Source organism: Camelina sativa, chromosome 15, assembly GCF_030686135.1.
Source record: "Camelina sativa cultivar CO46 ecotype springtype chromosome 15, ASM3068613v1".
In the NCBI taxonomy this organism is placed as follows: domain Eukaryota; kingdom Viridiplantae; phylum Streptophyta; class Magnoliopsida; order Brassicales; family Brassicaceae; genus Camelina; species Camelina sativa.
Genome location: NC_141894.1, coordinates 16,484,778 through 16,499,149, shown reverse-complemented (window position 1 = coordinate 16,499,149; position 14,372 = coordinate 16,484,778). Strand labels below are relative to the sequence as shown.

Sequence of the window (14,372 nt, the reverse complement as noted above, 5' to 3'; positions counted from 1 at the left end):
ATAATTTCGAGGAAATGATGGATGACTACTTTGATCAATCTTTCAATCAAGCATTCAAATCGAGTCGCCGACAATCAATTAAATCAGCCTGATGCTCGTCAAGAAGCAACACGAAAAATAAAACACGTGCCTGCATTGAAAGAAACCGTGAAGAAGGAAACATCTGCTTATGGAACGATATATTTTAGTGAAGATGCTACATACCCTCCTAAAATATTTCGCCGTCGTTTTAGAATGAACAAGCTCTTGTTCATGGATATTGTTGAACGACTCTCCAATGAAGTTCCATTTTTTCAACAAAGAAGAGATGCTATCGGAAGGTTCGGTCTCTCTACACTATAAAAGACTACAGCAGAAATTCATATCATCACATATGGTTGTGCAGCTGATGAGGTTGACGAATACCTCCGACTTGATGAAAGTACTGCGATTTCATGCTTGTAACATTTTGTTGAAAGCATCATAAATTTATTTGAAGATGAATACCTAAGGAGACTCACAACAGAAGATCTTAAACAACTACTTGGTATTGGAGAAATATGCGGGTTTCCTGGAATGATAGGAAGCATCGTTTGTATGCATTGGGAGTTGAAGAATTGTCCGACCGCACGGAAAAGTTAATATACACGTGGATCTGGCAAACCAACAATTGATTAGAGGCTGTAGCTTCACAAGATCTCTGGATATGGCACGTGTTTTTTTGAAACTCCATGTACGTTAAATGATATCAATATTCTTGATTACTCGCCAATTTTTGATGATATATTATACGGTCGAGCTCCAACAGTGAAATATGTGGTCAATGGAAACGAGTATCATTTGGCTGACTATCTCACAGATGATATTAATCCAAAATGGACTACTTTTATTCAATCTATTCCAATTCTACAAGGTCCAAAAGCATCATTATTTGCTACATATCAAGAAGGTGTACATAAAGATGTCGAGCGTGTTTTGGAGTCTTACAAGCTCAATTTGCCATTTTTAAAAAAACCCAGATTTTTGTTTTGGATAAGAGAAAATTTGGAAATATAATGAGAGCGTGTATCAGACTGCACAATATGATTGTAGAAAACGAACGGGATGAGTACACTCAGTTTGATTTGTCAAACACACAAGCAAAATCAAACAGAACTTCAAAAGTGGATTTCACGTATTCAACGGATATGCCTTCAAATCTCACAAACATAATGCGCATTTGAAATCAAGTTCGTGATCGATAAATACATCAACATTTGAAATGTGATTTGATTAAGAATATATAGCAAAAATTCGGCAGAAGTCAAGATTACAACTAATCGTTTTTATAATCTATTTTTAATATACTTTTATGTAATGTTTGTTTAAATTTTTATAAAATGCAATAATTTTAAAGTTTTGTAAAATAGAAAATGTTTAAAATTAATACAAAATATATTTTACTTCTAAAATTATAATTTTCAAAAAAAAAAATTTAAAAATTTTAAAGACCCAAAATTATGATCTACCATTGAAGACATAACAATTTTCAAAACAAAATTCAAAATTTAAGCATCTTTTTTATCTCCTGCATTGGAGATGCTCTAACACTCTTATTTAAGTTATCACCAGTTCCTCAAATTTTTTTTCACCAAAATAATTATAATTGTCAAATCATCACTTTTTCTTACTTTGAGTATTAAATGTTTCTTCTATGTAGGGATGTCAAAATGACTAACTCAACTCAAATCAACTCATTTAGATTGAATGAGTTCATGGGTTTAACCCAACTCATTTGTTTAAATAGTTAACCCAACCTAATGCGTTTTATTAACCCATGAACTCATTTAATTTGATGAGTTAAATGGTTAAATGGGTAACCTTGATTTTAGAGGATGAGAAGTACAAAATTGATTAGTTCCTGAAGTTACACATAGACATGGACTTCTTCATCCATATTGTTCCTATCAACTAAGGGTCGATTCGAGTGTGAAAACCACAATCTAGCTCTCAAGTCTCATCTTATATACTCATCATAGTTTGTTATATTGCTGTGTTGTACTTGCTCTGTTTTTTATATTGTGTCTTGTTTGTTTCACTGCCTCTAACAAAAAAAAGTGCAATCATATTAGACTTGAACAAATATCCAACTGGTCAGGACACATATCATGCAAAATATTTGTACAATTGAACTCCTCCAACTGAATTCACCAGTATGAGAGCTCTAAACACTCAACCAATGACCAACTCCAGAATACCTTCAAACGTGTTCTCGTCACTCTCTTTTAAACCTTCAGGTCTCAACTACCCTATGTACGCTATGTTGTTAACCTGGCTAAGCTACAACTGTCCAAACTCCATTTCACTAGACACTAGCTATAAAGAAATCAAATAAATCTCATCTTAGAATATGGCATCAAAAGATATAAAGAAAAGACGAGTGTTCTTAAATCGGTTTGACAGGGACACAGAGAAACAGAGAGAGAGAATAATCAAATCATTAATCGGTTTGTGGAAAAATCATGTTTATGATTATTCTAGGGTTATGAATCCAAATTCTATTTTCTCCTCACCCTCAAATCACGATGAAACTGTTTTGGGGGGGGAAATCAAAGCATTAATCGGTTTACACATTTGATTGATTTAGAGATTTTTGGTTATATTTTACTGGTTTAAGCCTTTGAGTTAATTTGACTCAATGAAAGTCACTGAACACAAACAGCCTCTTGATGGATCAAATGGTTAAACCATTACCCATTTATAACTCAATTCATTTGATTTATTAAACCAATTAACCCACTAACTCATTTTATCAATGAATTTATTAGGGTGAATTTTTTTACTCATTAGGATGGATTAAGATGAGTCCATCAATGAAATTTGACTCATTTTGACATCCCTACTTCCATGATATTTTGTGCTTTGATATGACAACAAAAAAGCTATAAGGAAGCGATTCTTGTAACCAACGGAAGGAAAATGCTGATCCACAATTTTTTCTAGTAGTGGCCTAAATTACTGACATAAATAAATGAAATTCAAGTTTTTATTTTTATTCAAAGATTTAACCAAAATGTAACAAAGTCTACAAATCTCTAAACAAAATCAATCAACTACAACAAGCGACATATACTCATCTTTAGATATAGCAGCCTCCATGATCGTTATGGGATCAATCTTTATGCGTTTAATCTCTCCATCATTTTCCAAGAACATTTTTATCATATTCTGGGAAAATCCACTAACCAAAGCCACTCCTTTCTTGTTTCCAAGCACCGGCGTTGATCTCGAATGCCTAAGGTTCCAAAACACAATCTCCGGCACAGCTTCTCCGTACCCTTTCTCTATGTACTTGCTCACAATCACCTCATAATCTGTTTCCCATCCATTACTCGGAGGTGACGGCCTTCCCCATCTATCATACGAAGAAGTCGAAGTCGACGCTTCATCAAATTCCATGTCACTGAACACAAACACCCTCTTGATCATCTCTTCCGGCTTCAGCTTCGCTTGCACGGCAACTGCAAGAATCAAATCAAATACCTTCTGAAAATCAGTGTTCATATCCCATTGCATTCTCCTCACGAATGCTGTTTTTGATCTCAAATCATCTCCTTTCACCAAATGCAGTTCAGGGTTTTTGCTGAAGGTTATAAGCTTTCCTCTCCATGGCTCTTCTGATAGCTCAGAGACTAGCAAACCAAGTGCCACAGAAACATCTATTGGATCACCACTCATAGACCCCGAAACGTCACAGATGGCCATGCAATTCGTCAAAGAACCTTTTTCTTTAAGATCATCAACCATTCGTTTCCATTGCAGCTCAGCGACTTGTCCACCATCTCCGCCATTTGAATCTCTTATTATCTCGTGAGGTAACACAGCCCCGGCGGCTAACTTTGTTTTCCCCATCTCCGCATCTTTAAGGTATTGCTGAAACCTCTTTGCGTCGTGTTTTAAGAAAATCTCCTTGTACGACTTCATCGCCACAGAAGCAACACGGTTATACGGAAGATATTTCCAATATTTCGCTCCCATGTATACTTCAGGGAGTTGAAGAGTTCTACGGAGGGGAATAAGAACTTGTTTCCTTAGCCGATCACGAACTCTGTACGCATAGTGAGCATCTTCTACGCCTTCGTATTCCGGGAATAACGCTTTGGGAAACACCTTCCTGGCAATGCTCTCGCAGAGAAGAGTTGCTTTGTCGAACGAAGAATCAAGCGATGGACACCACTTAGCCGCTAGAGAGAGTTCGTTTCGTTGGCCTGATGTCAAAAATTTTAGGTCTCTCCTTAGCTGATTTGCGAATAGATCAGACACACGTTCATGGAGAAACCTATAGTCTGGATCGTTAGTATATCTTGTAAATGCCTTCTTCCCCATTGAAACCTTCTTTTGCTTGCGCGCCAAGCTTGCTTTGGCTTTCTCCTCTTGGTTCTTCCTCTCTGCGTTCGCTATCCTCTTCTGCCTCGTTGCTACCGGCCTGAATGTAAAACCACGGCGACCCCTTCCGCGACCCCTCCCACGACCACGACCAAAAAAACGACCACCACCACGACTAGAAAATCGAGCTCTTCTACGTCGATCCATTCCGAATTCTGGATATTGCGGATTTCAGATCCTTGTAGAAGCCGATAAAGAATCTCCGGGAAATCTTTAAAATATCCAAATTTGGAGATGGACTCCAGGTTGCAAGCTAGGGTTTTCGGATGGCGACTATGGAGCCACAACGCCGCCGTGTAAAACCCTTCCTTGTCAGATTTTCCAGTGCCACGGACTCCACGAAGGTTACAGATAAGCTTGAGAGTGGTTAAGGCGTCGTGACCCCAAGCCTCCTGTAGGCGCTTCTCCAGAGAAGCCTTGGGCGTGGAGGGAACAACGTGGAAGAAGAAGTCGAGGCAGGGGTTGCCTGAGGAGAGGTACGTGGCGGATCTGTTTTCAGTATAGCCCATCTGAGGTGAATTTTTTTTTCTTTTTGGCGGTTTAACAGGTCTAACAGATTTGACGACGACGTTGGCTTTAGTTGATTTCCTGACATTTGAGACCTTTGCGACGCTGGGACGACAAGTGTCGATGTTTTTGAGGAGAGCGGCGAGGTACGTGTTGGGTCTATCCTCGGTGTGTCCCGTCGGCGGTGGAGTTTTGACGTTTGAGACCATTGCGTTCACTATAGCTGGATTGCTGGGACCAGAAGCTGTGATGGGTTTTGTGATCGGTTTGGTGTTGGGATTTGTGATGGGTTGTGTGAGGGGAGCGCAGGAGTCTCGTATCTCGGGTGGACCAAGCAACGAAGAAACCATGGTTATTTAGAGGGGTTATTGGTTCTATGATTTTAATGGATTTAGAAATCCAGACAAAAATCATGTGTTATTCATTCATTGATTTTAAAATACTTATCAAAATGATGTGTTATTGGATCTATGATTTACAAATACTTGTTAAAATCCCATGTTATTGGATCTATGATTTGTTTTTGGATTTCAAAATCCACATTATGTTTTAAATGGATTTGAATGGATTTGAAAGTGTAAAATAGAAAGATCCAAATCCAAGGATAAAACATGTTATTTCAAAATCCATGTATTTTGATTTCTAAAATTTACAATTCCATATGGAATTAGAAATCACCTCTCCAATAACAGCCCCTTAGGAAATGGGTGTGTCGAGAGAAGGAAGAGAGTTGAGGTACTTGAGGATTGGAATTGAGAATAAGAGCGATATTGAATAAAGAAGGCTGTACCTAATATTTATACAAGTACCTAAGCACCGACTAACCTAGGTAGGGTTACCTATAGTTGTTACAAAGTATAAGGTAAATTAATGTACCGAAGATACGAGAATATCGGAGATGAAATGTTCCGAGATTTTTTTGATCAAAAACTTGATTCAGTAGCTTGGGGATCAAGTTCTCTATAAATACTATTTATTTTAATTAGTAAATAAATTACTTTGTTATATATCTTTTTAAAACGGAGAATAATGTTTATTTGATATCTTACATTTATCTTAAAATAAATAATATACATTGTTATATATATATATATATAAGACTAAAAGATGAAATATGTTCTATTATTATAAGGTTTATAGTTAATGAAATCAAAAATTAAATTAATATTTTATTAGTTTTATGTTTATGCATGCTTTTATAAAATTTAACAGAATTATAATGTAATTTGATTTATTGCATGATTTATTTTTCATATAAGCAAAGCAATGGACAGTTAGTAACTTTCATGATACATGTGTCATGTTTATCAATTAGATTTTAAAACATGTAAGAAGATCATTTATATAATAAATTACAAATTCTAAAAGTTAGAGGATTATCTTATTTTTTGAAAAGATATATAAAAATCTATATTAACATTTTTGAAGTACATTTTGTGTTATGCCCTTTTAGTTTTACTTATTTAATTTTTTATTTACAACATTAACCCCTCAAAAATTTCCAAAAATAGTATCACCACAGATTTTGTTTCCTAAATCTATATTAACATAATTGAAGTACATTTGGTGTTTTACCCTTGAAGTTATATGTATTCAAAAACTAATTTACAAATTTAATCCCTAAAAACTTTCTAAAAATAACATCATTTCAGATTTTGTTTCCTAAATATTTTACATTTCATTCCAACCAAAAATAAAAAACAGCAATCAATATTATATAGAGACATAAACTATGATATATTTTCCATTTTATTTTCCAAACCTGTGAGTTTTGATTCTTAATGTAAGAAGAACTTTGATTCCTAATTATTTAAATATTATAATTAATATATATATTTATTTAATAAAATTTAAAATATTATGAATATGTAAAATTAAAAAAAATATATACTATATAATGTGGTTATAAAAAACATGTAGGAATTAATAAAATATTATTACATATGTGCTAACACGGGTTAAATCCTCATTTTATTATTTGTCAAAACTATAAATATTATAATATCTGACATACAAAATCAATTTGTTTTACCTAAGATTGTGTAAAATAACTAATTCATTCAAAAAAATGTGACTTAATCACATCATATAAATGACTTATTATTTATTTAGATCCCTTATTTTTTGTTATAATAATTAAAAATCAAAATAAAATCTCAAACACTAAACAAAATAAACTAAATATAATAAACAAATGGTCATACAATATATTACAGGTTGAAAAGTTATTATAGACATTTAGTCGCACAAGCGACCGGAAAATTAGGCTATTTAACAAACAAATAGAATATAAAATATAAATAATAATAAAACTATATGCACGCGGTGTACCGCGGGTTAAAATCTAGTATATAAACAAAAAGGTAACCTAACAATAAATTACAAATCCTAAAATTAAAAGGATTACAATTACTTTAATTATTATATTATTTATTTGATTTTATTTTTTAGTTAGGAATATGTAAGATCAATAAATGCTTCTTCTTTTAAAATTATTTCTAGTATTTTTAGATTATTTTCATTTATATTTTGTTCTTTGAATTATCTAAGACTCAAGTATATGCTTACGGATTAATTTTCTTTCAGTTTTTCAACCTCTATTGGTTAGTCATCATAGACTAATTCTAGTTGAGCAATTTTTTAATTAAATCTAGTTTTATTTAAATACATATCATAAATTATTTTTATGAATCTTTTTTGATTAAATAATTTTAGTTATTAAATAAATTATGCAAAAAAAAGTAAAGAGACATATGGTTGGCGTAATGTTTATATAGATATTTTTTAGGCGGTGGTATAGAATAATTGCTTGTACAGTGAAATATGGGTGGGTGTAAAAACATATTTTTAGTTACAAAATAGAAAAAGAAAAAAAAAATTGATGTAAATAAGATGAAGGTCATACTGGTGCTTTGTATGTAAAAACATTATATGAAAAAGTTGTGTAATCATATTTTAGGCGAGATTGAAAATCACATATTTGAATTTCGGAAATAATAGTAAAGATGAATATTTGCAAAAGTAGTGGTGATTGATAATTTAAATTTAGTAGATCATTATAACAATATTAAAATAAATTTAAAATATTGAAATGCAAATTAGTGTATTAAGAAAAAAATAGAAAAATTTCTATTTATTTTCTAATGATAGAATCTACTGACAACAAAAAATTTAAATTTGTTACTAATGCCCTCCCTTTCTTTGATACCCCTTTTTAATAATACCCCCTTTGATGATCATTTTTAATTATACCCTTCCATTATTTTTAAAGACATTTTTGCCCTTGTTTTATAATTATACCAACAATCTTATTATACCTTCACCGTCGACCTTCTTCGTCTTCGTCTTCGTCTTCGTCTCTTCTTTTCCGGAGACATCTCTCCTTCTCCGGTCGGATCTCTCCTCCGCCGTTATCACTGTTTCTCCCGTCGTCTTAGTTCTCTCTTTTAGTTCGTCGTCTCTTCTACCCCCTTCATGTAAGTGTTTCTCCCATCGTATTGAGCAATTGAATTTTTAGGTCTTATAAAGCAAATCTCTCCTCCGCCGTTATAAATTGAATTTTTTTAGGTCTTAATCACTTGCTCTTTTAGATCTGTTCGTGATAATAAAGTCTTTTTCTCCCATCGTGTAAGCTTGTTTCTGTATTTTTGTTTTGATTTCAATTTCAATTTTGTGTTAGCTATTAGATTGTTGTTTCGATTTCAAATTTGATGTCAGAATTTTTTTCGGTCTTAACACGTGCTCTTTTAGATCTGTTCGTGATAATAATGTCCTTTATTAGATCTTTGGAAATCTACTGTTATTCTTTGATATAGTTGTTCGGATCTCTCTTCTTTTAATGTAGTTTTATTGGTTTGTTTTCTCAGGATTTGTTTGGGTGTACAAATGATTGAATTGTATTCAGTATGTGGTTTGTGGAAGTTGAACAACAACATTCATTGGGAATTTGAGATGGATAATGAAAGGGGAGCTTCTTTGATTAACATTGATGAGAATACTAGATTTAGTGAGTTGGTAAAAATTCTATTAGAAGATTTTGACATTGATATTCAGGCACAATGTTTAAAGCTTAGTTATTCATTGCCTGCTAAGTCTTCTAATACAGGTAGTATACCTATCTTTATTAGAAATGATAGGCAGCTTGAAGCTTTTAAACTCAAATATGTACAAAGTGGAGGAGTTCTTCATCTATGTGTTACTGTTGAGGATTTTTGTGAGATTGTAGAGCAGGTATTTTTAGTAAACTCATTCTCTTGTTCTTTCTAATATTGTTTTAGAAAAGTAACTGATTTGAGGAATGTTTCTTTATCAGGGTCAACCTAGCTCTACTCCTTTTATTGAGAGTGTTACTGCTGTTACTCAGGTAACTTTCTACTTTAGAATTTTAAATTATTTATTGCTTACAAAATCTTATAAAATTCTTTGAAAACACTTGTAAAACGTTTTAAATACTTTACAAATCCTTTCAGGATCAAACAAACTCAAATCTGTTAGTTGGGAATGCTATTGATGTTTATACTCATACTCAGGTAATTTACTGCCTTTTCAACCCGTTTTAAAAACCTTTGAAAACAGTTGTAAATCTTATTAAAAACTGTAAACCTTATTAAATCCTCTGAAATCACTTGTAAAATCTTTTAAAAAATCATTGATTTGTACTTTCAGGGTCAACCAATACCAAATCCATATGTCGAGAGTGATCCTCCTGCTGCTTCTTCAAGTCAATATACTGGCACTTCTGATGATTTTACTGCTACTCATACTCAGGTAACTTACATTTAAACACTTTAAAAAACCTTTTGAAAACGGTTGTAAACCTTATTAAATCCTTTGAAATAACTTGTAAAATCTTTTAAACAACTTATAAAACCTTTTAAAAAACAATTGATTTGTACTTTCAGGGTCAACCAATACCAAATCCATATGTCGAGGGTGTTCCTCGTTTTTATTGTTCTCCTGTTGCTTCTTCAAGTCAATATACTGGCAATTCTGATGATTTTACTTCTACTCATACTCAGGTAACTTACATTTAAAGACTTTTAAAAACCTTTTGAAAACGGTTGTAAACCTTATTAAATCCTTTGAAATAACTTGTAAAACCTTTTAAATAACTTATAAAACCTTTTAAATAACTTGTAAAACCTTTTTAAAAACCATTGATTATATCTTGTTTTTAAATGGTTTTTAAAAGAGTTTCAATGGTTTTAAATGGTTTTTAAAAAGCTTTTAAAAGATGTTAAAAAGTTTTCAAAAATTTCTAAAACTCTTTTAAAAGGTTTTACAAGGTTTAAAGCTCGTTTTAAAAGGTTTTAAAACCCTCTAAAAAGGTTTTTCAACTTTTAAAGCTCTCTTAAAACCTTTTAAAACCTTTTAAACCCTTAAAACTTAAAAGAATATTAACCCGTTTTAGAAGATTTAACCTTTTAAAAGGTTTTAAAACCCTTTTAAAAGGTTTTAAAACCCTTTTAAAAGGTTTTAAAACCCTTTTTAAAAACAGTTTTTTAAACAATAATCTCGTATATTAGGCAAGTTTGAACAAACTACTCATGTATAACTAAACTGTTTATAGGATTAACACCATTTAAAAAGTTTTACAAGCGAAAAGAAATAACATAACATTAAAAAGACAATTTTTTAAAATATACTTGCAAACTAAACATTGAAATACTTTGCCATTCATTATTCTTCTTGATGCGACCAGCAAATTGCCAAATTCCTTAACCTAAGTATTTTTCCTTGTACTCCTGCAAAAGAAAACAAAAATATAAGTTAATATTAAATAACAGTAAAATGTGCATAAAATCTAACAAAAGTTAAGGTTCACTAACCTTTAATTTTGAAAACATTCTGGTACCAAGGTATCTCATTTGTGGAGTAACATCTTTAGGAATTTTGTCAAGATGAAGAATTAATATTGCCTTCCTTGTTACTTTTTTTACATCTTCTTTAGTCATCAAATCTATGGCATAGACTTTTTCCCACTTATTCCCTTGCCAAAGATACTACAATGTAGAACATCCAAATTTTATTAATGTTTAACGCCTATGATAACAAGTATATGATTTTTTCAAACTTACTTTATCAATTGACGAAAGCATAGTTTTGATGTCCTCACTCTTCGTCCAAGAAGTTATAACTTCCTCGATTTGTTTCATTTCTTCGTCACTTATATTGTTCTCCTGCGTAGTAGGTGTTTACACTAATACAAACATAAGAAACAAAATATTATATGTCATTTTCAACAGGGAAAATCATTTATAATAAAGACTTCAACAACTTACAACTGCCCATTTCCTGGCTGGTGTGATATTGTTGTTGGCTTGGGTCTTCTTGTTGAGTGGGAGCTTCTTGTTAGCTTGGGTCTTCTTGTTGAGTGGGAGCTTCTTGTTGGCTTGGGTCTTCTTGTTGAGTGGGAGCTTCTTCTTGGCTTGGGCCTTCATCAGTATCTGAAATATAATACACTCTTTGTCATCCGATATAATAGTGTACGCTTCTTCTTGGCTTGAGTATACATTATCAGCACTGTTAGGCTTCTCATCCTGCATAAATAATGATATTTTTTTTTAACCATATGTAAATTATTTTCAAATATGTTTTTACAAGGTATTTAAAATTTGTCCATCATATTCAAGTAACACATACCTTATCATTATTCATACCCTCTTCTTGTGGATCATTTTCATTAGTATCCTGGGTATTTTCTTCAGGAATAACACTTGGGTCCCCTCTAAAGTCAGTTTGTTTCTCATGTTGATAATCTTGATTATCTTCTTTAGATACCTAGAAATGTTGTAAATTTTGTTTAATACTATTTAAAACACTAGCAAAACCTTTGAAAACGATTATATGATTTTGTTAAAAACTCTTTAAAATACTTTTTAAAATGATTTTAAAATGAATTAAGTTTTTATTTCACTTACAAATTCACTTGGAGAAGCTGGTACTTCCTCTTCTTCAAAATCGGGGGCAGAGGCTCGTACTTCCTCTTCTTGAAATGAAGTGGCAGAGGCTTGTACTTCCTCTTCTTGGAAAGCAGTTGCAGAGGCTGGTACTTCCTCTTCTTGGAAAGCAGTTGCAGATGCTGGTACTTCCTCTTCTTGGAAAGCAGTTGCAGAGGCAGGTACTTCCTCTTCTTGAAATGCAGTAGTAGAGGCTGGTACTTCCTCTTCTTGAAATGCAGTTGCCGAGGCTGGTACTTCTTCTTCTTGAAATGCCCTTGATTCTCACTGTGGTGTTGAAGCAGCAGTAGTGATCCCCACATGATTCTCCAGTCTCACTAATCTTTTGTGAGTAAGTTGACATGTTTTTAAAATCATGTCAATTTTCTCACTAAAATATATTCTTTTTTTTTTTGTTAGTTTGATTCAAGAATGGCCCTACAGCTTCTCTCACACGCTTTTTTTGATTTTGTTCTCCTTTTTCATCTTGAATAAATCCTTGAATCCATTCCTCCTTAGTCATCCTATAGCCTTGGATTACAAGTTTAACAACTTCGTCGAAATCCTTGTCTTCATCATTCGGTGGCATAACCAAATGGCTATATTCATCGGGATCACCGACAATTGTTTTCACTTCAAACTGCAAAGATAAATCGATTCATATTATATCTCAAAAATCTTATACAGATATTGTAAAACCTTTTAAAACTCTTTTATAACTCTAGAAATCCCTTGTAAATCTGTTGTAAAGTCTTGTAAACCAGTTTAAAACACATTGTAAATCTAAATTACATTACTAACATTTTTTTTAAAGGGTTTACAATTTTTTTTTAAACTGTTGGAAAACAAAAAAAAAAAAAATAGTTCTAGAGAAGTAATGGTACCTTGCAAGACTCGAGAACAAATTTTATTTCATTGAATTTTGGGGAAGATGTCTTTTGCCATTGCAAGATCAGTGGGAGATGTTGATTTTGGCTTGAAATGCTTTCCCTAACACCAAAATGTTCCCCTAGCTGTCGAACTGAAGATAACAACCAGATTTGGATTGCAAATGGAAAGCCAGCCATTCCATACTGTTTCTTTGCCAACGTTCCCACAGTCATTTGTTTCACATCTCTCACTAATGATTCGTAAGCAATTTCACCCCAAGGATACTTACAGAAATTCTCAAAACTACTGGCTCTCAGCAAATTCTTTAAGGGAATTTGAACTACTGGATTTTGAGCTATCAATATCCCCTCCACTAGTATCAAAGCACCTAATCTAATTCTTTCCTCAGGTTTCATGTCTTTTCCTTTAACTTTCAAAGTATCAAGAAGACGTTTGCAGGTCATTTTATCAGTCATCCACAAAACTTTTTTCGATGTAACAGTACCTGATGGAACAGTGCCTACGGGAAGGCCTGTTGTAATGACAAATACCCTTAGCGAAAATCGCATAGGTTGATCATCAAATGCAAACCAGAGCTCGTTTTTCGCAGACAAAATCCTCCTCTGTAGTAAGTGGTGGACCAGTTGACTCGAGAACTTGATATTTTCCCGATTAACAAATTCTATAATTGGACCCAAGAAAGACTTCTCTAACTGCTGGAACTCTTTTATTTTTAATGCATCCTTTACAGTCGCCAAAACAGCTTGCTCTGAAGAATATTTAGTAACTCTTTCTAATGTATCTCCCTCTGTGCCTGGCGTGATTAATCTTTTTGGAAAGCACAGTTTCTTCACAGAATCTTCAAAATTACTCATATCGCAAAACCTGTCAACATTGTTTACAGAGAACATATTCAAGGCATGCACCCAAGATCCCTTATAAATCCTATTTTAAAACCAATTAAAAACTTTTTAAAGACATTGATAAATTTCCAACCTTCATATTCCGAGTTCACCAAAACATCATAAAATTTCATATTGAAATAGAAATTGAAGTCAAAATTAAATTCCAAACCAAACTTACAAATGGGAGAAGAAGAGACGACGAATTCAAATAGAGGACTGAGAGGAAAAACAAGGGAGAAGAAGAGTCCGTAATTCGACAAAGAGAAATTGCAATTTGAAGTCCTCGCGTATCCAATCAGCCGACTCCTACTTTCAATCCGACGATTTCGTGTCTGCAATCCGATGAAATCGAGAACCCAATTTAAGCAAATACAGATTTGAGTGAATTTCGCGACTTTCAACCTCCCAGACGGAAAACTGTACTTTTTGAAAGAGAAACCCTTGCTTTTAGGGACAATTGATATAGGGGGGGAGTGGAGGTTATATTTTACTATTGGGCCTAGGCCTAGGGCTTTCACCCTTATTATACAAAAACATTGTAAAATCATTTAAAATATAGTATTAAAACCATTTAAAAGTTTTTACAAGCGTTTTAAAACGGATTTTAAAAGGTTAAAAGGGTTTTGTTTTGGGTATTTCAATGAATTTAAAGGATTTACAAGTGTTTTAAAACGTATTTTAAAAGGATTAAAAGGGTTTTTTTGGGTATTTCAATAAATTTTATAGGATTTACAAGAGTTTTAAAATG

At 32.8% G+C, this 14,372-nt stretch overlaps 1 pseudogene; it reads right to left on the bottom strand.

Annotated features, from left to right (window-relative positions):
• Positions 1–3,063: 3,063 nt before the first annotated feature.
• LOC104748544 (uncharacterized) lies at positions 3,064–5,264 on the bottom strand (annotated as a pseudogene).
• Between the last annotated feature and the right edge of the window lie 9,108 nt (positions 5,265–14,372).